Source organism: Trichechus manatus, unplaced genomic scaffold, assembly GCF_000243295.1.
Source record: "Trichechus manatus latirostris isolate Lorelei unplaced genomic scaffold, TriManLat1.0 scaffold00012, whole genome shotgun sequence".
NCBI classification, from domain to species: Eukaryota; Metazoa; Chordata; class Mammalia; order Sirenia; family Trichechidae; genus Trichechus; species Trichechus manatus.
The window spans coordinates 19008717-19035455 of NW_004443948.1; positions in this window are offsets into that span (position 1 = coordinate 19008717).

Below are 26739 nucleotides of genomic sequence, written 5' to 3' on the forward strand. Positions count from 1 at the left end.
AGAGATTGTATGTCGTTACATTTTAATCAAAGATGTGGTTTTGGTTTAACTCATGAACTAGAAACACAAATCAATGAAGAACATGAGTATTAGAAAGCTGTTTTGCAATGCATTGTTGCTGTCATTATAACAATTGCTGAATGTGAACTATCTTTTCAAGGAAGAAATGAAGTGTTTGGGTTCCCACAAAATGGAAATTTTGGAGGTTTACTTGAACTTGTTCCTCAGTTCGATCCATTTTTAGCAGGTCACATCTCAAAATATGGTAATACGGGAAAGGGCAACCCATCATATATGTCTAAAACTCAGAAGAAGAATTAATAAACTTAATAAGTGATGAAGTGCCATCAACTATTATCAGTGAAATAAGTATAGCTCAATATATCAGTTTGTTTGTAGATTTCACTCCTGATCTTTCTCATACAGATCAGCTAATTATTGTTGCAAGATACGTATCTCCAACAGATGGAAAACTTGTTGAGCGATTTATCACATTTACTAGCTTAAAAAGTCATACCAGTAAAGAAATTGCAAATCAAGTACTTCACTAGTTATGTGAAGTTTGCAAAACTGATCTTTCTACGTGCAGAGGCCAGTCCTAGGACAAAGCTCCAATACGTTCAAGGTGTTATATAAGATTGCAGTTGAAAATTTTAGAACGTAATGAATAGGACATAGTGCAGTGGATTGTCGTCCGGAAACAGCTGACTTTTTTCTGCTGTTTGGTTACTCTACACATTTTTGCCGCCTCACCGACGGGCAGTTCTTAAAACATATTTAGGGAATGATCAAGTATTAAAATGTCTATCTAATACATGTTGGCAAGTGCATGCTGTAGCAATGAATGTTATCCTGGAATTGGACACTCAGATTCTAGATGCCTTAGAAAATATTGCTGAGTACCAGATACAAAAAGGAGCTACCAAAAGAGAAGCTGAAAACATCACCAACAAAATGCAAACACTAGAGTATGTACTTACGTTGGTGATGTGGAATAATATATAGCAGCATTTTCATCAGTGAGTCAAATTCTCCAAGATTCAGAAGTAAATTTAAAGACTTGCACAGATCTCTACTAGTAATTCACAGGACATTTACAGAATTTAAGAGAAGATTTTGAAAAGTTTGATAACACAACAAAACAAATACTGCCAAATACTGATTCTCAAGCAGTTCACCATCGCAGAAGCATTAGAAATAAACAAGTAAAGGATGGAAGTGCTCCAGAACTATCACCGAGTATCAGAGATCAATTTCATATAACCACATACTGCTCCATCATTGACACACTTGAATCTTGCATGAAAATGAAGGCAAAAGTGTATGAAGTTCTTTCAAATAGATTTTCCTTCTTAAAACAATATGGATATACCTGATGAAGAATACATGAAGGCATCCAAGAAATCAGTGCAGGCTTATCCCAATGACTTAAATACAGACCCTTACAAAGAAATGCAACAATTTCATTCGTACATGAGAACTAAGTTTACAGATTCAGGAAAGACATATTTACTCATGCAGGGGTGTACGATTCCATAATAGAAGATAAAGTACAATGCATATTTCCCAATGTTGAAATTGCTTTACACATATTCCTAACTTTAATAATCACAAACTGCACAACAGAAGACTCATTTTCATCCCTAAAGAGACTCAAAAATCCTTAGCATTCAATGGTAATTCAAGATAGACTAAATTCATTATCTTTATTATCTATGGAAGTAGATATTGTTCAGCAGCTTCATTGTGATGAAATCATTGAAGAATTTATAACAGCAAAGAATAGAAAGAAATATTTTTGATAATAACATGTTACAGATGAAAGAGCTAGCTAAAAATAAAATATAATAATTTGTTGTAATATTTGTTTTCTGATCATTAAATTTTATTTTATGACATCTTTTTAACTTTTGATTTATAATTATAGCATTCATTGTGAAATAAACATCAAAATTGATGTATGGGCTGTTTAAAGAAAAATTGATGCAAGTCAACTCTTCATTGTGGGAGATCAACAGAATTTTACATTTACTGTCAAAAAACTAAGTTCACTGGCTCATTTTCTCTGATGTAGAATATGTGGAATATTCTTTTTGTAGAAAATGTGGTATGTAGTAAGAATATTAGTACCCTGTATCCAATAAAAATTTTATAATCCAGTTCATCACATTCTGTTAAAATGGCATATACCACTTTTACATTCAATCACTAATATTATACACTCACTCCTCACTTATCACATGATTAGGTTCCAAGGACCAGGTCATTGTATGCGAAAATGGAAGATGACTACATCAGATCACAAAATATAATGCAGAGCACATATATCCCTCTGGACCTTAGAGGTGGAGAATGTAGATGGTGGGCACTATGTGCCCCAATGGTCATGAAAGGGTTACTGTCAGATGTACATCGTTAATGCGCAAAATAGATAGTAGGTTTTTTACTATTGTTGTAAATGCAAACTGTCAGGTGACAAGATAGTTGATAAGTGAGGAGTAGAGGTGGTTGCATTTAAAAAGAAGTTATGTCATAGATAGTTAGGACACACACACACTTCTATATACACATACGTATATATATATGTAACTCCACATATTATATTTGAATGTGTGAGTAAGCAAAGGAGGAGACACCACAGATTATCAGTGTTTAGGGCCTTCTCATGCCTTAATCCAGCCAAGAACACCCTCCACAGTAGATCAGTGGATAAACTGCTTTGCCCAAAAGAAAGGTAAGGAGAAGTGGTAGAGGATTCCAGATCAGAGTACTCTCAGGCTTGGACATAGCCATAGCAACAAGGAATACCTATGCCATGGAGAACAGTTGTTATCATTGTCCAGTTTTCTCTCTGCATGTATACTTACTTCTGGAATTTAACAAACCCTTAGAGGTTACCAAATATGAGTCCAGCGTCTTTGCAGGAAGCTTAAGTGCATGTGTCATTAGTAGATGGACTCAAACATAGCAACAATCATGAAGACGGTGCAGGATCAGGCAATGTTCCATTGTGTTATACATAAGGTCACCAGGAGTCTAGCCAACTTGATGATAACTGTTATAGATTGAATTGTGTCCAAAATTATGTATTGTAAATCCTCACTTTTATGCCATTTGGGAATGGGTTGTCTTTGTTAGGAGCCCTGGTGCTGCAGTGGTTAAGAGTTTCGCTGCTAACCAAAAGGTCGGCGGTTCCAATCCACCAGCCACTCCTCTGGGGCAGTTCTACTCTGTACTACAAGGTTGCTATGAGCCAGAATCGACTCAGTGGCAACGAGTTTGTCTTTGTTATGTTAACTAAACAGAATTAGTGTAAGGTGTGTCTTGAGTCAATTTTTTTTTTTTTTTTGAGATATAAAAGAGATTAAACAAGCAAGGGAGGAGCAGAGATGAAGAAAGAGAGATGCCAAGCCACATGAAGGTCACCCAGGAGCTGAAGCTCAAAAGGGACAATGAACTTCCTCCAGAGTTGACAGAGAGAGAAAGCCTTCCCCTTGAGCCAGCACCCTGAATTCAGATTTCTAGCCTCCTAAACTGTGAGAAAATAAATTTCTGTTAAAGCCACCCATTTGTGGTATTTCCTTTATAACTAAGACAGCAACTAACAACAACATTAGTTGATGAGGGCAATGAGCTCTGTTATTAATTTAGACATTTATATGATCTCACGCCTACTCATAAATTGATGAGGCTAGGGAATTTCAAGTTTCACAATGTCACTATTTTCAAAGTTATAGGCAATTTTGAATTACACTATGCTGCATATTTGTTAATGGCAGCTCAAGGGACAATTCGATGGCCCCATAAACTGCAAAGTATACTGGAGGGTGAAAAAACTTTTGGAAAGACTGTATTTTGAAAACTGATCCCAAACATGTTATGTGGATTCTCTTTAGCTTAAGTCACAAGAAGCAATCCTTCCTTACTTACATGTTTTGTGTTTTCCTTGATCTCTGCTTCAATTATCTTTTGTTATTATAATAATTTATTTTCTGAAATTTTGGCAATTCTTTGAAATACGAGTACTGTATTTTTCTGCCAAAAAAAATGTCAGATCAATAGTTGATCTTGGTCTTTCTTTTTTCTTTTCCTTTTTTTCTTCTTTGTGTGTATGTGTGTGTGTGTGTGAGAGAGAGAGAAACACTCCCACCAGTAACATCTCTCAAAGAAGCCACAATTCCAGACAAGGAGGTGGCAAAAGGATTTCTGAATCTCTTGAAAAGCGATAATTTAAACATAAGCCTTCTCCACAGAATATATAACAATTCCCTAGGGGGTTGTCTCATACTGGGAGCTCAATGAACATTTGTTGAATAATTAAATCACATTTTTATAAATTTAATTTGATATTAAACCGATCTGTTATCTGAACAATGCATAAATTGCTTCTGTGTTCTTCCCAACAGACAAATTCAATCTCTTGGATCCAGAAAATGCGTGGATCTCAAAATATCCTTAAGGCTTTTGATCTTAATGTTCATACCTTGATCTGGAGGACAATTCCTTCTTACACTGAGCTGAAAATTTGTCTCTCTAAAACATCACCTGTTGAGTCTATTGATTTTCTTTAAAGAAACAGACAGAAGTTCTATCACCCAACCTACATAAGACAACTTCCAAGATTTTAAAGCAATCATTATATGTCCTCTTTGAGGTCTCTTTTCATTTTAACATCCCCAGTTATTTGAACTATTCTTTCTACACCCTTCACACGCAGGTTACTCTTCCCTCTATTTCATTTAACTTGTCATTATCTTCGTAAATTGTGACCCTTAGAATTGAACTCCCTTTTTTAGATATGAACACATCAGCATTCATATACCAGTGATTGTAGTAATCACTAGTGGTTAAACAAGACAGACGCAGTCTTAACTTACGTGGCTTGGAGTCACAGATGGTGCTGGGACTGTGGTGGAAATAGCTGTATTGATAATAAATGATAACTGACAAATGATGAAGGATGGATCAAATGCCTTTCTGTGGACATCATAACTATGAAACGTGAAATCATGTTGGTATTTTTAACAACCACATTAAAATTTAAAGTAAATTAAACTAGTGGTCATCCACGTTTTCATATGATTTGCTACTAATTGTGGTCAGAAAAACAGACACACCTGATATTAAACTTATCAGAATGAAAGGGGGAAAAACAATACCAGAAAAGGAAAAAACTGGAAAATATTGATAGAACAACTCTAGATCTCTGGTAAAATTTACACTTGTAAGAAGAAAGCATAGTCATAAACAAAAAAAAAAAAAAAAAAAACAAAACCAGAAAATGTATACTTAAAGAGCAAAGAATTTTGTTTTTTCTTGAGGCAGCATTGCACAGCACAGAGAATACTAAAATAAAAATTATAAGACTGGCTATTAATCCAAGTGGTTTAGGCCAAATCACTTACTCTCCTAAGATTCAATATCCTTACCAGAAATATGAAATTTAAAAATTCCCTTCTTCCCTGATTACCTTCATGAATGCTAATTCATTTGATAATGTCTTCAGAATAAAATGAGATCCCTTATGAAAGTGCTTTGAAAAGAATAAGCCGTAAGACAAGGTGTCTAATTGTTTTTACGAAGGAAGGAGAGAAATTGCGGTTACAGCCACGATGAAATAACAGGTGTTGGTTTTTACCAACCCACTACCAACAGCTGTAAAACTGGGGTTGTCATGCACAGATAATACAGAGCTATGATCCTTGAAAAAAGGAAAACACATGAGGTGAGCTCCACATTCACCTCAGCTTCCTGTCTGGAGGCGGTTCGCAAAATGAACCAGAAAAATGTGGAGACAAGTACAGAGCAACACCATTGCTGGGCAGACAAACAGAGATTTAGGAGGATTTGGGACTGCTGAGGTAGCTGGAATTGATGGAGCAGGGTATTAGAAATATGCATGGGGTCTCTCTTGATTCTTTTATGAAATACTAAATTGCATTTGCACAGGGTGAGCCATAATGAGCTCTGGAAGAGATCTGAATGGAGCTGATTTTGAGCTGAATGGAAATTTTAGGGGTTTTTCAGTGCATAAACCTCATTACAGACTTTGGAAAAACCAAGTTTTTGGAGTAGTGCTACCCTAGACAAACCCAAAACTGTAAACAACACAAATGCCCATAAACAGGAAAATGGACAAATAGTGCATTCATACAATAGAATATTACTCAGTAATAAAGAGAATGAACTACTGATGTACAAAGGTAATTTGAAAAGCATTGCTACTTGGGTTCCAGTTCCTACATGCACAGGTTTATTCCAAACAAAATGTGTTTAAATATATCTCTGCAATCAGCGGATGGCTGCAGACAAGTTCTCTCAGTAACACACTTGTCTTAGTCTCGTTACTGGGCCTTCAAAAAAACAGGATACTTTTTGTGCCATGGAAGAAAACCATTTAGAGATTAAGGCTGATATCAAATTTTTAACAAACTCAAGTAGACATCTTCCCAAATCACTGAAGCTTTGCAACAAGTTTATGGGAATGCTGCCCCAATAAAACAACACTTTTAGATAGATCGAGTGTTTTAAGGAAGACCTCGAATATGAACAAAGAGAGGGAAGACTGCTCAGGAGGTTACGGCGGCTGTATTTTGGGGTTTTAAAGAGGTAATCTTGATAGATTTTCTTGAAGGATACAGAATGATCACGATAGTTTATTGTGAAGAAGTTTTAAGAAAATTGAAAACTGCATTGGTGAGAAAAAGGCCGGGAAAGTTGTGCTGAGGAGTTTTTTTTTTCCATCACAACAGTGCACCTGCTCATTCTTCAAGGGTAACAAGGGCTGTCCTACGAGAATTTGGTTGGGAAACCTTACACCATCCACCCTACAGCCCTACTCTTGCCCCTTCAGACTTATTTTTGTTCCCAACACTCAAAGAACATGTAAAAGGAACATGATTTGTGTCCCTCGAGGATGCCGAAACTGCTGTTTTGACGTGCAGTAAAATTGAAGAGCACAGAATTCTTCAGGGAAGGGTTAGAAAGATGGAAACACCACTTTCAGAAGTGTATAGGCCTAAAAAAAAAAAACCGTCACCGTCGCGTCGATTCTGACTCATAGCAACCTTATAGGACAGGGTAGAACTGCCCCAGAGGGTTTCCAAGGGGCACCTGGTTGATTGTTTGTAATGACTACGTAACTCAATTTTTTCTTCTCTTCCTCTTAATAAAACCTTCCTCTTTTTCTCATCATTTGGCAGATAAATACTGAATGAGTGTCCACTATGGACTAGGCATGATAATCACATCCTTCCTGGGTCTGACAAGCCCTGGCAGATAGCTAGCTAGTTAACTAAGTTACTACAAGTTGTTTGAACCTAATATGTTTCCTTCCTTTATCATGTGCAAGAATATTCGGAAAATCAATGCAAAAGAAAAAAAATTAACTATTGAAAATTTTTCCATCCGTGACAAACCAGTTGGGGAGATGTTTGTTGGTTGGGAAATTCCTAGTCTTTATGAAATATTTGAGGCTTTTGGTTCTTCTATTTGGATTCCTTTCAACTCTCACAGAGTTGGGCGGAAACAGAAACAAAGCAGGACTAATTCAGAGTAGAATTTTACTTCACTGTGTCATGCAAAGAATGACTTGCTGGCTAAGTGTCACCCGAAAAGCTTGATAAATATGCAGACTATGAGCTCTAATTTTGGAGATTCTATTTTAGAAAGATTAGGCAGCCAGAGTTTTAAAATGATATTACAGATAGCCAGATTTAAAAGACAAATACACAAAAACTCTATAAGGAAAAAAGAAAATCTATATGAGAGATCATCATAGGTGAAATAGGATGACTGTATGAATAATCCCCACTTCTCAGTACTTATACCTCCTTCCTGGTTCCCTTAATTTTATCTTTACTGCAGCCTCTAGGGGCACACTTGTGGCCTTGCTGCAAGACCCAGAAATGGAAAAAAACCCTTTCCATTTTACCCCTTGTTGAACAAAAGAAGATAAAACTTGAAAATAGCTTTCCTATAAACTAAGGGAAAATTAGAGAAAAATGAAGAAAATGCTAAGTTAGAAAAGTCTTAACCCAATAAAATGCAGCACTGTGATCCGAAAGTAGTTAAACTGAAGCCACAAGTTCACTGGTCCAATTTACTGACATTCAGGTCAGGGTTTTCCTCAACTTCCTCCAACACATTCTACTAACTAGAAATTCGTTTGAATAATAAAAAAAAAAAAGGCAAAAACAAAAACTTTTTTACAATATACAAATTATTTTTTAGGGAGGTTAAGTCTATCACAAAGTTTGATCAGATAAGGCTATGTTTTTTTGGTTTTTATTTTTAATGTTTTCCATATACAAAGCTGAAATAATGGTGGTGGTAGCAGGATCAGGGTGGAATAGACAACTTTGAAACAAGAAACATAGTGGTCTCTCTGCCTTTGACTTCTAACTCTGTAGTCTATGTTCAGCACATTCATTCTTTTCAGTCTCTCTGTAAAAATATGCAATTATCTATTTTCCGTGAAAATAAATGTTACTTGACCCTGTAACTCTCAATAACTACCTTCTTTTTGCTGACAAAAGTATTTGCTGACAAAATTATTTGGAACACTATTCAGCCAAAACATGTTTTGTTTTTTTTCCCAGTCTCTTACACTTTGCGTCTGGTTTCTGTTCCTGCTTTATCCCCACCTACATTCACTCTTGGACATCTTTGCTCCATTAAAAACTATGAAACCCACTACATTAAAAATGATGAAACCTTAAAGGGTGTAGCAAGTATATATTATGAAGAGAAGTGGTGCCAGTAAGACAAGGCACAAATTGGAAAGCTGCTCTCCTTTCCCAGTTCAAGTTAACATATGTTGTTGAGGTGCTACTATGTTCCAGGCAATTTATTTAAGTGCTGGAGACACAAAGGTGGGGGAGAAAAAGAAACACACAAATTGCTTCCTCATAAGGTAAAAAAAAATTTACTGAGAATTTTATCTGCGTTAATAAATCTGAGTTGTAAAACTCCATTTAAGAAAGACCTTTGCCATCATCTTAATATCAACAAAAACTAAACTCAGTTGTTGCTGAAAATGACATTTTATGCTTTAGTCATCTGTTTCGATCATATTTTTTCACCCCTTTCTTACTTTCCTTCATGTACATTCAGTGACCGAAACTTATCTTTTCTGATGCCCATGTACTACACTGTTAATGACTCTCATAGAATTGATTTACTGAGCTGAGCTTTGTTTTATATCATAAGTCTACATAATAATAACATAGCATTGTTAATATGAGAAAACAAACGAACAAAAATCTAAGGTGAAAATCATTAGAAAATACAAAGTGGGATATTTCCTGTTGCAAAAGAAATGATCCACTCACCAATAAGATATAATAATTGTGAAACTTTTTGAACCTAGCAAAGAGAAAATTAACGTTTTTAGAATAATAGTGAAAGATTTTACTACACATTTTTTAGAAACTAGCAGGTAAACCAAAGCCTCAGCAAGACAAGGGAGGATTTGAATAACACAAATAATAAGCAGTGCTGACTTTAAAAGTGAATACACGTTTGGTTGAAGCATACAATCTTTACAAAAAATAACCACATACAATGTCACAAAGGAAGACCGCCAAAATAAAATTTAACAAAATTCTTTCGTGCAAACAAGCCATATTCACATTAAAGCAAAAAATAATAATAAAATGTAATAACCTTTATGGAAAACAAACAAAAACTCCTAGCAAAGTGGGAATATAATAAAACTCTCAATCTGATACTGCTATTTATTGGAATACTGTGGTGAATATCATGCCTTAAATAACTCTAGAAAAACATTAGACACTTTCCTATTATAGTCAGGAACAGAAATGTAATTTCCACTATCATCATTACTATGCATCACTATACTAAAAATCTTAGCCAATGAAATAAGGTGATAAAAGAAATAAGATTAGAAGTGAAGAGATCATTTTTTAAATATTATGAATATTTCTTAGAGGAAACAACTACCATATTTATAATAATTAGAACCAATCAGTGAGTTTAGCAATACATCATGATTAAAGAATAACATATAAATATCAACAGCTTTTGTAAACCTTGCCAAGATATTAGAAAATATAATACAGAAAAAATCACATTCACATTAACAAAAATGCAAAGTATTTAGGAATATACCATATAAGAAAGGTTAAAAAATGATGACTAAAGTATTCAACTTTTATAGTAGGAAAAACTCAGAGTTAATGATCAGAAACTATAATAAAGAGATATGTCCATGGAAGCAGTAGTCAAGAAATCAAACAACATACTGCATTGGGCAAATATGCTGCAAATGACCTCTTTAAAGTGTTGAAAAACAAAGATGTCACTATGAGGACTAAGGTAAGCCTGACTCAAGCCATGATATTTTCAGTTACCTCATATGCATGTGAAAAATGGGTAATAAATAAGGAAGACCAAAGAAGAACTGATGCCTTTGGATTATGGTGTTGGCAAAGAATATTGAATATTCCATTGACAGCCAAAAGAACGGGCAATTCTATCTTGGAGGAAGTACAGCCAGAGTGCTCCTTAGAAGCAAGGATGGTGAGACTTCATTTCACATATTTTGGACAGTTTCAGGAGCCACCAGTCACTGGAGAAGGACATCATGCTTAGTAAAAGAGAGGGTCAGTGAAAAAGAGGAAGACCCTCAACTAGACAGATTAACACAGTGGCTGCAACAATGGGCTCAAACACAGCAACAATTGTGAAGATGGTGCAGGACTGGGCAGTGTTTTGTTCTGTTGTACACAGGGTCGCTGTGACTCGGAAAGACTCGAAGGCACCTAACAACAATGACAATAAAATTTATGAACCAAAAAATCAGTAAAGGTGACCAACAAACGCAAAACTTGATTTAGTGAAAAAATTAGTAACACAGAGAAACATTAGATAAGACTAATTCAGGAAAAATGAGAGAAATCATAAAGTATTATGGAAAAAAAGAGGTTTAATTAGAGATAGAACAGAGGTTTTGAATCATAAGATAACGTTTTGACTTCTAAAGAGAAAATTATAAATACGAACTGAATGGCATAGTCACACCTAAATAAATGAGGAGAGATAGCATCTTCATGGATTGGATGGCCCAAAATAGTTTTCTTCCTAATTAATATTAAAAATCTCCGTAATATAAATAAATATCCAACAGTATTTTATAGAATTTTGCAAGCTAATTCTAAAGCACATGTAAAAGATAAATTTTGCAGGAATAATATCTACCTGAGGAAGAACAAAAAGGAGAACCTATCCTACCAAATTTCAAAATATATAGAAGATACTTTTTCAAGAATTGTGGTACTGATGCAGGAGCAGACAACAAAATCCATAAAAGTAAATAGAATATTCAGAAAGAGAACCATACATTGAGTATTTGAAAAAAAGTTATCATTTCAAATCAGTGCAGGAAAGAAACACTGAGCAATAAATGATGCTGGGATAATTAGCTAAATATTTGGGTAAATAAGCTATATCTTATCTCATCACAAAAAATAAATTCTAGGTGGATTTAATAAAAATATAAAACAAAATATTATAATGTTATAAGATAATATAGCAAAATAGTTTCCTGAGTGTGCAGTAGGGTAGGGTAGGGAAACTTTCTTAAAGAAAACAAAAAAGCAAAATGCATACATAAAAACAATGATACATTGACAAAACTAAAAATAATAACGTGAGTTCCAATAATATCCCAGTCATAAAGTTAAATGATAAGTAAAGACTGAGAGAAAATATTTGCAGTATTTTTGATGATAAAATATCCAGAGCAGTACTTCTCAAACTCTGTGTTGAAAGATTGTTTTTTTTTTTTTTTTGCCTATTTTTAATCCTTTACAGACAAATACATTTATAGAATGCAAAAAAATTAAATTAACAGGAAATAAAATAAAAAGAATACATAAAATACAATTCCTTTTAAATATAAGATTGAATAGTCATACAATTACTCAGTCCACTGTCAATTTCTCTGCCTATTTGGCTGTGGACCAGTAATCAACTATAAGTGGAGCAGTACAGGTCTACAGACCACACTCTGAGTTGAACAGATCTTAAGACCTCCTACAGATCAGTGTAAAAATGGCAAAAGACCAAATATGAAAATGAGTCAAGTGTGTTAACAAGGAAGTCACAGAAAAGCATAAATACTCAGTTCACACATGAAAACATGCTGATAGGTCCTGGTAATCAGCACCTCGTAAATTAAACTAACGAGCTTTTAAAATTTAATAACATCAAGTTATAGGGAAGTTGTAGTAAAACTAGTCCTTTATACATAGCTGATTAGCATATAAATTGGTAGATCCACTTTGAGAACAATTGGATACTATCTCTTGAAGCTAACCAAGAACTACCGAACCAAAACTCGGTAACACACCATTTTTACTTCATCCTCTATCCTGGAGGATAACTTGCATAACTACACCAAGGGACATGTACAAGGATATTCTTTTCATGATTGTTTATAAAAGAAAAAAATAAAGAAGAAGAAAAAAAAAAAAGAACCCTGAATGTCTTCAATAGAGGACTATGGAATTTTCATGCTGTGAAATACTGCATTCCAGATTAAAACACGTTAGGTCTATTACAATGATGCTGTTTTCTGTTGTTTTTTTTTAAATCGTGAAAGCAAAATCCCACAGCACTTATATTTTCTGTGGGTAAAAACATGCATAGAAAAGCCTAGAAAAAGCATTGGGAAAATCCATTATACTCTCATGAAGGTAGTTCTGTCAGGAGAAGATGTAAAGCAAGGCAAAGAAAGAAGTCAACTTTGGATGTAATGGTCAAGGGGCAATTTGTTTTTATAATAACTTAATATCTTAAAAAGAGAATCTTTTCATGCAGTACTTTCAAGGGTATTCAATTGCATCTTTTAAAAAGCTTTCTTCATGTAAGAAGCATTGGTTAAAAAAGGAACAAAATATAAGTATTGTTAGTCCTAATTTTAGTCCTCTTCTCTGTTCCTATGGCAGGGAACTCGCTGCTCATGAGGCCAAAAAGTGTTCTTCAGAGAGGAAGTGACCCAGGATTTCCGGCTGATGACCTTATGCTGACGCCTGCTACTGGCTTGTCCGCTTCTGATAGAAGGAATGTGAGCACCTGCTCATATAGCACGTCCTTAGTTCATATTTAGTGTGTCATACTGAAGACACAAACTTGTGATTAAATAAGCAAATAGATTAGATAAGCAAATAGTCCTGCTAAATATTTTGAATGGACATATTGAAAAGTGTACAGTATCCATTTCACATGTTTTGGTAGACTGAGTACACATGAATACATCATATTAGTGAAATGATTTCACAGGAAGAAGAGAAAGATTTTCTTTGGCAAGCAATTTACTTTTGTTGAAAAGTAAGAACATAGTCCTATTCCAGAATTTTTGTAATTACCAAGTTAATAAATTTTCAAAGCAACTAAACCAGTATTTCTGTTGAGATACTTCGAACACATGAGTTCTTTGGGGGATTTCTTTATATAACATTCCACCACCGTTTTCAGGTAGTGTATTAGCTTCCAAAGGCTACCGTAACAAAATACCACAAACTGGGTGGTATATAAGAACCAAAATTTATTGTCTCACAGTTCTGGAAGCAAGGAGTTCAAGATCAGAGTGTCAGCTGTGTTGATTCCTGCTGTGGCTTCATGGAAGAATCTGTTCCATGCTTCTTTCCTAGCTTCTGGTAGCTCCAAGTGTTCCTTGGCTTGTAGCTGCAGTGTCACATGCGTCCTTCTTCCGTCTCCCTCTCTCTGTGTATCTTCTCCTTTTTTATAAGGCCAGCAGTCATGTAGGATTAAGATCGACACCACTCCAGTATGACCTCAGGTGTACTTTGCTGATCTTAACATCTTCCAAGACCTTTTCCAAACAAGGTTATGTTCACAGGTACCAGGAGTTAGGAGTTCAACATATCTTTCTGGTGGACACAATTCAATCCATAACAGGAAGCCCAACTGGTCTTCATGGAAGACGTTATTGTAGCAGTTAAACTGTACTGATGAAGTGCTGTGGGAGAGAAAAATAAAGTGTTAGGCACGGAAATGTTCAAATGAATTAGATAAAGTAAATTGATTGGGTGAATGTTGTAATGCTTCACAGAATAAAGATACAAATCAACGCATAAGTGTGAAGCAGTGAAGATTTGATTTTGTTTTAAATAGGAAAAATAGACATAAATAAGATAAAAGAAACTCTAACAATGCAAGACATAGGAAAAAATGGGTCAGAATAAAGCATTGTTGTTGTAGGCGCCCTAGAGTCGATTTCGACTCATAGTGCCCCATGTGTCAGAGTAGAACTGCTCCATAGGGTTTTCTAGGTTGTAATCTTTACAGGAGCAGATTGCCAGGTCTTTCTCCTGTGGAGCCACTGGGTGGGTTAAAACAGCCAACCTTTAAGTTAGCAGTACAATGCTTAACCGTTGTGCCACCAGGGCTCCTTAGAATGCAGTATAAGAAGAATGTAATATCAAATTGGTAACCAATTTGCAAATAATTTGAGTAAAAGTACAGTGTATTAAATAACACATGTAAAATGTATAATAAATAATACATGGAAAGAAATGAGAAATTTCTACAGAAATAATTGTGGAATGAGACCAACTAACTGAGGTACTCGCATAGATTTATTCAAGCTCAGCCACCACCTAGGAAGCCCTGACAAACAGAATTGGAAGAATCCACCATAGAGCAACTGTAAAGTTAGAGGATTATATTGAGGATGTCATCTTAACTTCAGCTGATACAAGTGACATTTTGCATATTTATTAAGGTTATGGCTGTCCTTCATTATTAAACTGTTAATTATTTCAATTCCATTCATCAAATGGCAATATTAATAAAATTAATAAAAGGTACCGTCTCTTTTCTTTATTTTTCTTTTTTTTTTTATTGTGATTTAGGTGAAAATTTACAGAACAAATTAGTTTCTCATTAAACAGTTAATACACAAATTGTTTTGTAACATTGATTGTCAACCCTGTTATGTGTCAACACTCTCCGCTTCTCCACCCCAGATTCCCTGTTGCCATTTATCCAGCTTTCCTGTCCCTTCCTGCCTTCTCATCTTTGATTTTGGGCTGGTGTCCCTATTAGTCTCGTAAACATGATTGAACTCCGGAGCACAACCTCAGGTGCTTATTGTTGGCTCCATAGACCTGTCTAATCATTGGCTGAAGAGTGAAGCTCAGGAGTGACTTCAGTACTGAGTTAAAAGGGTGTCCGGGGACGTACTCTTGGGGTTTCTCCAGTCTCTGTCAGACTAGCAAGCCTGATTTGTGCGTGCGTGCGTGCGTGTGTGTGTGTGTGTGTGTGTGTGTGTGAATTTGAATTTTGTTCTACATTTTTCTCCCACTCTCTCAAGGATCCTCTATTGTGATCCCTGCCAAGGCAGTTGGTGGTGGTAACCGGGCATCATCTAGTTGTTCTGGGCTCAATCTGGTGGAGGTTGTGGTAATTGTGGTTCAGTAGACTTTTGGACTAATCTTTCCTTTGTATCTTTGGTCTTCTTTGTTCTTCTTTGCTTTAGCTGGTATGGGACCAATAGATGTATCTTAGATGGCCTGGTTTTGGTATCAGGCAGGGTTATGCTGGCTTCATAGAATGAATTCAAAAGTATCCCTTCCTTTTCTATGTTTTGAAATAGTTTGAGTAGTACTGGACACCATCTATTTGAGGAGCCCTGGTGGCACAGTGGTTAAGAGCTCAGCTGCTAACCAAAATATCACCCGCTGCTCTTTGGAAACCCTATGGGGCAGTTCTACTCTGTCCTATAGGTTCGCTATGAGTCAGAATCAACTCAACAGCAACAGGATTTTTTTGTTTGTTTGTTTGTTTATTCTAGTATTTACCGTGTGTCCAGCCCTGTGATGAGTCACTCAAGTGTGTTAACTTGCTTAATTCTCACAAAAAAATTATAGTAAAGGTAGAAATTAATTTCCTACATTCACATAGGTAGTAAGCAAGAGCTAGGATTGAATTCATTTTTTTTCTTCCAAAACTTATTTTAATTACCATTTTGATTCCCAATATCACTAATCTTAATGTTTAGACAACACTACACAATTATTATCTTATTGTAAAATAATTTCTGTTACACAGTAAGTGCCCAACCCTGTCTGAGTGCAGTTAAGAGTTCTGGGAATTAAAAGCCCTATCTTCAATGATACGGACACGTTCATATTAAAAAGTCTATAATTAAGAGATTTTGAAGGCAAAATTCTGTTAGTGCTCTTTGCTGCGCCCTAGTTTTTCTCTATCACTAAGACAGGAAAATAATAATTTTTCAACAATTCAAAGATTGCCAAAAAAGAGTAGGAAATATCTGAGGTGCTGGAATGGTTCAGCAAGGGGAGAATGAGTATAAGCTGAACTATTTTGAGAAGCTTCATGAAAAAGAGGAACTATAGAAACTACCCACTGACCAAAAGTCATTTATATTTTGAGAATTCTTCTTGATGGTTCTTCTTTCTCCCTTACCCGACCATATCTATCTCCTAACCTATTTAGTCTGACTCTGAAGAAATTCTTCAAACTATCTTCCCTGTTTCAACTGCATTGCCCCTCTCCTGGGGCCCTGGTGGCTCAGTGGTTAAGAGCTTGGCTACTAACCAAAAGGCTGTCACTTCGAATCCACCAGGCACTCCTTGGAAATCCAATGGGGCAGTTCTACTCTGCCCTATAGGGTTGCTCTGGTTTTGCCCTTCTCCTGATCTACCTGAACTACTGGAATGGCCCTTAATTTTTCTGCCTGCTCCGATCTTCCACCATCCAGTCCATTAGCAAGAGTCATCTTTGATGTGTAAATGTGACATCTCACACCCTCAAAGCCTTTTGATGGCTTCTTTTTATATTTACATTAAAAACCAAATTCTTAACTAATCTCCAGCCCCTTGCGTGCTCTGGCCTCTGCTACACATGGTCTGGGCCTACTGTAAAGTCCAAGAGGTAGGGAATAACAACTTAAAGAAAGAGAAAAGAGAGAGGAGAAAGTGAGATCATAGACAACAAATGCACATAGTTTTTAAAGATCGGAACTTGCAATAATGAAGTGTCAGCAAGGTCAAGTAGATAAGTACTAAATTGAGAGGATTCTGGTGACATGGGCACTTGAGTTTGTAAATGGATTGCACACTCTCCACCCGCCCCTAACCACAGAAAGCTGTCATCCACTCTCCTGCTCCTTTGACAACTCCCCTTAGCCCTTCTCCTCCTGCAGAGAGTCATGAGTAATAACCCAAAGCCCCTGCAAAGACATCACTCATCCCCACTGTGGACAGGTGCAATCATACAAAATATATGCAAATTCCACAGAGGCAAAGGCATCATGACTGCATTGCAATCGATCTCCTCACTTCTAAAGAAGTTAAATCCACATAACTTATATTCATGTACGGATTAGCTCAGATGGAAAAAAGAAAACGAGTGACAGTGAATCATGCAGTAAATACAGGAGGCTCATAAATAAAATCCCTGCGGGTAAGAGACTCAGAGGTGAAATAAGAATGTCTGATAAAATGAAAAGAAGAAAAGTTAGAATCATAATATAAAACTTAGGAGCACCTGGTCTAAAAAATTTTCAGTATCTGTAAATACATCTTTGTCTTGAATGAACCAAGTGAGGGAGGGTGCAACAGGAGCCAAGTCACAGGTACAGCCTGAATTTAAGGGGTTGAATAATTCTGTTTTGAACTGACCCTTTACAAAGATAAAATTGCAAAAGAAAGTTCGAAAGTGAATAAAATATAAGCCCAAATTTTCTGATTTTAATTGCTTAGTCTTATTCTCCAGCAGTAACCACTGTTAGAAACTAATGTGCAAAAATACATATTTTTTAAAAATATAAATACATATATATTTCACAAATATGTATTATACTTACTAATATAAATGTTGATTGGCTTCTATAGATACACAAATGCTTTTGACACGTTTTGTACGTTCCTTTATTTTTTATTTTTTCCCACTCGATATAAGCATACTTCCTGAGTTTAGATCCTGGCTCTACCACTTAATACCTATGCAACCTTAAGACAAGCTGCTCAAGCTTTTTGTGCCTCAGTTTCTCCTTAAAGTTTCTATGAGAATAAAATGAAGTACTCTATTATAACATTTTAGAATAATGTGAGCAAATCAAAAGTGCTGTATAAAAGTTTAGCTATTATTTTGACTACCATCATCAATATCATCATAATCATCTTCCTCACATACAGTGGATGGTGTGGTGCTCTGCCCAGATCCCCTCTTCAGGGTTCTTGTGATGATTCTCAATCATGCCCGTTACTGGTAGTTGTCCTTAGATGAAAGGTACAGGGGAAAGCTCACAACCAAAGCTCACAGCCAATGCCCAGTCCCTCTAGCCTCAATTTGGACAATTCTGAAAGACCATACTAAATCTAGAGCACTCTGTAAAATTATGAGCCAGCTTCTGCTTTTATCCAATCCTATTTCCCTTACTACCTTACACTTACAGCTATAAATCCTAAGACCGCTTACCAATAAATGTGATGCATACAATTGTCTATCTGCGAGTCTGTTTCCAGGGAACTCAATCTAGAATAACTGGCTGCAACAGTAGTGGCAGGAATAATGTTCTAAAATGGGACTTCAGTTAGAATTACCCACCGATCAACCGGTAATGAGCACACTATTACTAGTAGTAGGTGGAGTATGGATTGCCCCTCCCATGTTGTAGTGGTTTCATGCTAAAATTTCCACTGGTTGTGAAAAGGATGTGATACCAATGAAAGAGGGTTGTCTGAGGTATGAGGAGAATGGTAAACGAAGTTGATGGAATTTGGTGGTTACTGATGAATTCTACTGATTGGTTACAGAGATAAGGATAACTCAGGATGATTAATCAACACTTCAAGGCAAAGTGTGAAAGACGAGTAGGTATGGTATATAAGGAAATCCTAATCTCCTCCAGTTGAAAGATAAACAAAGTGAAGCACCACTCACAAGAGTGAATCAAAGTGAAGCTTCAGAGAAAGTTGACTTCTCAGCTCCCAGAAGGTCTCCTACACCAAAGATTTCATCTCTATCTCTGGAAGGAGTGGAACCCGGAGACTTGGGATGGAGATATCTGGGTAGATGCATTTGAAAGCTATGGAGATGGTTATTGAAACAAGTTGTTGCTGTTGTTGTTAGTTACCACAGAGTCGGTTCTGACTCGTGACAACCTTACGTATAACAGAATGTAAAGTTGCCTGGTCATGGGCCATGTTTATGATAGTTGGTATGTTTGACTTCATTGTTGTGGCTATTGTGTCATATTTTGAGTGCTTGTCTTCCAGTCTAGGGGACTCAACTTCCAGCATTATATTGGACTGTATTCTGTTGTGATCCATAAGATTTTTAATGGCTAATTTTCAGTAGATCTCCAGGCCTTTCTTCCTAGTCTGTTTAGTATAAGCTCCACTGAAGCCTGTCCACCATGAGTGACCTTGATGATGAAGATCTTCCTCTTTAAGTACTGGTAGCATAGCTTCCAGCATTATAAATAGCAATATGCAAACTACCATCGTATGACAAACTGACAGACAGGTGGTAGTAATGAAACATACCAAAACCAAAAACCAAATCCATTGCCGTCGAGCCGATTCCAACTCATAGAGAACCTATAGGACAAGAGTAGAAGTGCCCCATAGGGTTTCCAAGGAGTACCTGGTGGATTTGAACAGCCAAATTCTTAACCACTAAGCCACCAGTGTTTCCAATGAAACACAGTGTCCCTAAAGTCAAGAAATAAGGTATTGCTTAAGGAATCAAGGCTGTATGTGTGCTCAGGAGCCTAAGGTTAGACGTCTCAATAAAAAAATCATGATCTCTTATCAGACCCCAAACAGCATAGAACACCACAAGAATCATATTCAGTAGTAATTTCTTAAACCCGTCCCCAAAGGGACCTAAGGATATTTGCTCAGGTAATCATGTAAATTATTACACGACCTTAATATCTAACTAACATTAATATCCAGGGACCCAAGCAAGCACCATCATGACCCCCTGTTAAAAAATAGACTTAAGGATATATGGGGATGATCTGACAAATGAAATTCTGTCCCATGTCAGGATCACAGTGGGTTCATTAGGTCCAAAGAGCCACTTGATTGTAATTTACCCAGTATACAAATGCATAATTAGAATAGAAATCCTTGATTTACTTGATTGTTAAAACCTGCACATGTGTTACTTGGTATGTGTAAAAACCATCTTAGAAGGAAGGTCAAGTAGAAACTTTTGAAACTGCCTCCCCTTCCCCCCAAAAGTTGTTGTTGTTATTAGGTGTCCTTGAGTTGGCTCTGATTCATAGCATCCTTCTGTATACTGGAATGAAATGTTGCCCAGTCCTGCTCTGTCCTTACAATCATTGCTATGTTTGAGCCCATTGTTGCAACTACTGTGTCAATCCATCTTGATGACGGTCTTTCTCTTTTTCACTAATCCTCTACTTTACCAAGCATGATGTCCTCCTCCAGGGATTGGTCTCTTGATAACATGTCCAAAGTAAGCAAGATGAAGTCTCGCCATCCTTGCTTCTAAGGAGCATGCTGGCTGTACTCCTTCCAAGACAAATTTGTTCGTTCTTCTGGAATTCCATGGTACATTCAATACTCTTTCCCAACACAATAATTTAAATGCATCAGTTCTTCTATGGTCTTCCTTTTTCATTGTCCAGCTTCCACATGCATATGCATACCATGGCTTGAGTCAGGCGCACCTTAGTCAGCAAAGTGACATTTTTGCTTTTTTAACACTTTAAAGAGATCTTCTGCAGCAGACTTGCCCAATGCAATATGTCGTTTGATTTCTTGACTACTGCTTCCATGGACATTGATTGTTGATCCAAGTAAAATGAAATCCCTGACAGCTTCACTTTTCTGTCCATCATGATGTTGCTTATTGGTCCAGTTGTGAGGATTTTTGTTTTCATTATGTTGAGGTGTAATCCATACTGAAGGCTATAGTCTTTGAGCTTCGTCAGGAAGTGCTTCAAGTTCTCTTCACTTTCAACAAGCAAGGTTTTATCATCTGTATATTGCAGGTTATTAATGAGGAATTTGTGCCACCCTCAAAATCTTAAAGAATACAGGGGTTGTGGTGGCTTTCATATTACCATTTAATTCACCAGTCTAACCCTGAAGTAAAAGATGGATCATAACAGATGCCCATGGATTACTGAAAACTTAACCAACTAGTACTTTTGATTGCAAGGAACTCTGGTGGCTCAATGGTTAAAGTGTTCAGCTGCTAACTGAAATGTTGGCAGTTTAAAGCCACAGGAGAAAATACCTTGCAGTCATCTCCCATAAAGATTAAAACCTTGGAAACCCTATGGGGCAGTTCTACTCTGTCCTATAGGGTAGCTAGGAATCGGAATTGGCTCTATGGGCATCCAAAGACAACGACACAATCTTAATTGCAGCCACTGTGCCTTTTGTCATATTTTTGCTATAAAAGATTAACACAGACTCTGTCTGATGGCATGTGGCTGCTGAGTTTGCAACTGCGTTCTTCTTCATCGCAGTCAGAAAGGATGCTCAGTAGTAGATCATTTTTATGTGAGATAAATAACAGTATACTTTTTCAGTCTTAATCCAGGCCTATATTAACTATCTCTTCCTCTGACATAATATAATCAAAAGAGACCAAGACCATCTGGAAATTTGGTAGAACATTACACAGGTCCACTAAATAGCTGACATCTTGCTAACTGAACCAAGTGAGCAAAAACTTTCAAGTACATTGGAGGTCTTGGTAAGCCATATGCACCCCAGAGATAAACTTTACCAAGATTCAGAGACCCTCCACATCAGTAAAGGTTTTTAGATTTCCAAAAGACTAGAGGTTGCCAAAATATTCTCTCCAAAGTAAAAAGTAAATGATTATGTCTCACAACTCCTGCCACTCTGAAGAAGCACAAGGCTTGAGAGGCCTGTTTGGATTCTGAAGAGAATAAATTCTACAACTGGGAATACTGTTTCAATCCATTTACTAGGTGACAGAAAAGACTGCTCTTTTTGACAGGACCCTAAAGCAAGAAAGAGGGCTGTAGTTCAAACAGGCTTGCCTTTTGAACCATATGACCTAGAAGACCCAATGGTACTAGAGGAATCTGTGGTGGAAAAAAGATGTTATGAGAATTTCATATAAAGCCATAACAGGAGAATCACAATCTTATGCTATGTTCTGTGATCAAGTCATAAGACAGATGAGTCTCTTTTAAATCAAAGAGATAAATCCGGAATCAAACAGAAGCAGAGCCAGAGGGCAGGTTAAGTCATGGAAAGAGAAATAATCAAGTTAAGAATATATACAAACTCACAGGCAGTGGTCTAGCTGATTTGTCAGGTGTTTTACGGGAGACAAATGTTAAGATAGGAGACAAAAAGTTCTGACCAAGAGGTATGTAACTAGCAAAGAAGATGAAAGTGGAATAAAATGTGAATATTTTTGTACCACACGTCAATCCTGATCAGAGAGCATCTCCTATGGAACAGACACTAAGCAACCATGTTGATGAAATGCCACAGCCAGTTTACAGTGCTGGTAAGTTGGTACATGAATAAGTAGTTACAGTGGCAAGGATGGAGGGTATGCAGGGCCCAACAGTATTCCACCCTACTCACCAAGTCTTATCTAGCTACAGCCATTTCTAAATGTCCAATCTGCAAGCAAAGCTGAGCCTGCATAAGGCGCCATCCCCTAAGAGTATCCAATCATCAACTTGGTGGCAAGTTGACTACACTGAATGACTTATCCTGCAACAGGCAGCAAATCATTTTGCCTTGTATTGGAAAATATTCCTGGTATGAGTTTTCCTTTTTTGTCCAGAGAGCCTCTGTTAGCATTATTTTTAGGGTTTATAGAGTGTTTGATCCACTGACATGAGATCCTGAATAACATTGTTTCTGAACAAAGAAACCACTTTACAGTACAGGTGATGTGTGAATAGGCAAACAACCATGGGATCCATGTATTCAATCATATACTGCACCACCCAGAATTGATCAGTTTGAAGGCTTGGAGATAATGCCCTGAGAAGATAAAATGCTATCCTCCCTGTTATAGCATACAACTGAAATCAATGACTACTATGTGATACTGTGTCTCCAATAGAATACGTGGGTCTGGAAGCCAAATGTAAGTAAAAGTGACCCTGTTTAGCATCATTTCCCAAAGATCCACTTTGAAAATTTTGCTTCCCATATCTGCAAATTAAAACTCTGCAAATCCAGAGGTTCTGATTCATGAGACACAATAAGGGTTCCATAAAACCTTACACTATATCTACCAACCTGTTACTTTGTGCTCTTTGTTCTAAGAGACTAGCTGTCAATGAGAGGAGTCACTATCCTAGCAGGGCAATTTACTCTAATAATAAGGAAATAGGTAGGTCTTTGCAGGTGCCCATTTTTAATGTTAGATACACAAGTACAAAACCCCAGTTTGAGAAAAGCATGGTAACCAGGGGCTCAGATCCCTCTGGTTAAGGATCTGGGTCACCTCATCAGGTAAGACACCTAGACCAGCAGAAATGCTTGCCAAGGATGAGGGAAAAGGATCAAAGTGAGTATTATGAGAATCACTTATGTACTATGGATCAGCTGCTGCACTGAAGACTATAATTTATCCCATTAACCTTTCTTTTGAAAGTTTTTCCAAACATCCTTGACCAATCATAGTCTTGAAGAAGCATTTCTGAAATGAGGCAAGCTTAATCTTATAAAATTAAGTGGATCTGAGCAGCAAACTGGGTGAACTATAGTAGACACCATGATGCACTGCCCAGCTTCTCTCTTTAAAGCCAAAGCACTCACCCATAGAATTTAGGAATATCAGCTGCTGACAGGTTTAGCTGTACCCTAAACTGGGAATTGCCCTCAGCCACAAGGAATTCTCACACCCAAAGTTATGTTCCTTCTCAAGGAAGGCCATGGCCAATGGCTGCCTAATGCAGGGATACAAAGCCTCCCTCCCCACCTTGCCTCAATTTGGTGTAACTGAAGGGCCATTAAAAGCCAGAGTTTTGTATAATATTAACATACATCTGTAATATCAGTTAGAATTACAGTGCAGCTTCTCCCTCAACTCAATCCTGCCTTTTTCATTTCCTCACTCCCCAGTAAACATTCTGCACATATCTCTCCTCTGAGCATGTTTCCTGGGAAACTAACTTAAGACATCCTTATCATGAGTACCCTTCCATGCCTGTAGATAAATGTCTGTCTCATCAGAATACTCCATAGTTTTCCATAGTGTTTATTCTTTACTATATCATAATTTACTTAACCCATGAGTTAGGTCATTCCTAAACTAACATAGTCCAGACCTCATGAAGATAGTAAGTGTAGATTATATTAGCAACCAGTCAGTCAAAAGTTTAGTCTCTCTGTTAATCATTTAAGATGACTTATTTTGGCCCCCAACACTTACGGTTTATTTAGTATAAATAACTCTAAAAGAAGCTGGTTTTTGCTACCGGATTATATGGGAAAATCACTGATCCCATGCGGTAGTGTGTTTCTTTGATGCTACTTTATTACATTGATTGATGGCTGGTGGTAAATGTGGGTGAGTGAATGGATGAGTAAGAATGTAGGAAAACTTGTGGTCTTGAGAAGAAAATATAAAATGGTAAAGCCTGCCAGACTGAATCAGAGTAGCAAAAAAAAAAAAAAAAGTAGGCTGTAAGCAGCAAAGATTTTTATTTGTAACTTTTATTTAAAATCTATACTTTGGTTATTTTTCTTTTTTTCCTCCTGCAAGGTCGGTGATGTCTGAGTTTGAATTAAAAGCTTCAGAGAAACACAATATATCTTTGGCCGTCTCATACTGCTGCTCAATAATTTCTTTGTCCACAGACAGACAAAATCATTCTTGTTCCTTTTTCTTCCACATCAAAGGTTGAGGTACATTATTCAAAGAAAGCAAGAAAGGCAAAGGGAAATATTTGTAGTTGGTTAAAACTGTTTTCTCATTTGATTACAAGCGAATGCAATGCGTTTATGTCTTTAGCACAAAACACTAACGTGGACTTATCAGACATATTTCATAAAAATGGGTAAGTACTAGGCAAAATGTAAGGGTAATTAACAACAACATTCTACTATAGACCTTTATACATGTGAAGGTCACTCATTCCTAGGCAAAGGCATAAAGTAAAGAAAGTTTGTTGGAGAATTCTATCAACCATGCAGAGAAGAGTTGATACGAATTCTACTCCAACTATTCCAGAACATAGAAAAGGAAAGAATACTCCCCAATGCATTCTGTGAAGTTAGCATAACCCTGATACCAAGGCCAGAAAAGACACCACTAAAAAAGAAAATTAAAGACCAGTATCTCTCATAAATACAGATGCAAAAAATCTCAACAGAATTCTAGCCAATAGAATTCACCAGTATATTCAAAAAAAAAATAATACATCATGACCAAGCGGAATTCATACCGGCTAGGCAAGGATGGTTCGATATTAGAAAATCAATCAACATAATTCGCCACATAAATAAAATAAAGGAAAAGAATTCCAAGATCATCTCAACTGATTCAGAAAAGGCATTTGATTAAATCCAACACCCTTTCCTGATTAAAAAAACACTCAGCAAAATAGGAATAGAAGGGAAATTCCTCATCATAATTAAGGGCATATAAACAAATCCAACAGCCAACATTATTCTCAATGGACAGAGGCTGAAAGCATTTCCCCTGAGAACAAGGACCAGACTAGGATGTCCCTTGTCACCACCCTTATTTAATATTGTACTGGAAGTCCTTGCTAGAGCAATAATACAAGAAAGGGAAATAAATGGCATCCAAATTAGTAAAGAAGAAGCAAAATGATTCCTATTTGCAGATGACATAACCCTATACATAGAAAATCCCAGAGATTCCACAAGAAAATTACTGAAACTAATAGCAGGATTCAGCAAAGTGGAAGAGTACAAAATCAACATATAAAAATCAGTTGGATTCCTCTACCCTAACAAAGAGAACTCTAAAAAGGAAATCAGGAAAACAATACCATTTATAATAGCCACTCAAAAGATAAAATACTTAGGAATAAATCTAACTAGCGACATAAAAAACTTGTACAATGAAAACTACAAAACACTGCTTCAAGAACCCAAAAGAGATCTACATAAATGGAAAAATAAACCATGCTATAGGAAGACTTAACACTGTGAAAATGTCAATACTACCCAAAGCGATCTATAGATATAATGTAATCCCAGTCCAAATTCCAACAACATTCTTTAACAAAATGGAAAAACAAATCTCCAACTTTATATGGAAAGGAAAGAGGTCCTGGATAAATAAAGCATTATTGAAGAATAACGTAGTAGGAGGACTCACACTTCCTGATTTCACAACCTACTATACAGCCACGGTAATTAAAACAGCCTGGTACTGGTACAATGACAGACACACAGACCAGTGGAACAGAATTGAGAATCCAGAAGTAAATTCATCCACCTATGGACAGCTGATTTTTGACAAAGGATCGAAGTCCATTAAATGGGGACTAGATAATCTCTTTAACAAATGGTGCTGGCAAAACTGGACATCCATTTACAGAAAAATGAAACAGGACCCATATCTCACACCATACACAAAAATTAACTCAGAGACCTAAATGTAAAACCTAAAACTATAAAGTTCATGGAAGAAAACATAAGGATAAAGCTAGGAGCCCTAATTTATAGCATAAATAGATTATCAAGCGTAACTAAAAATGCG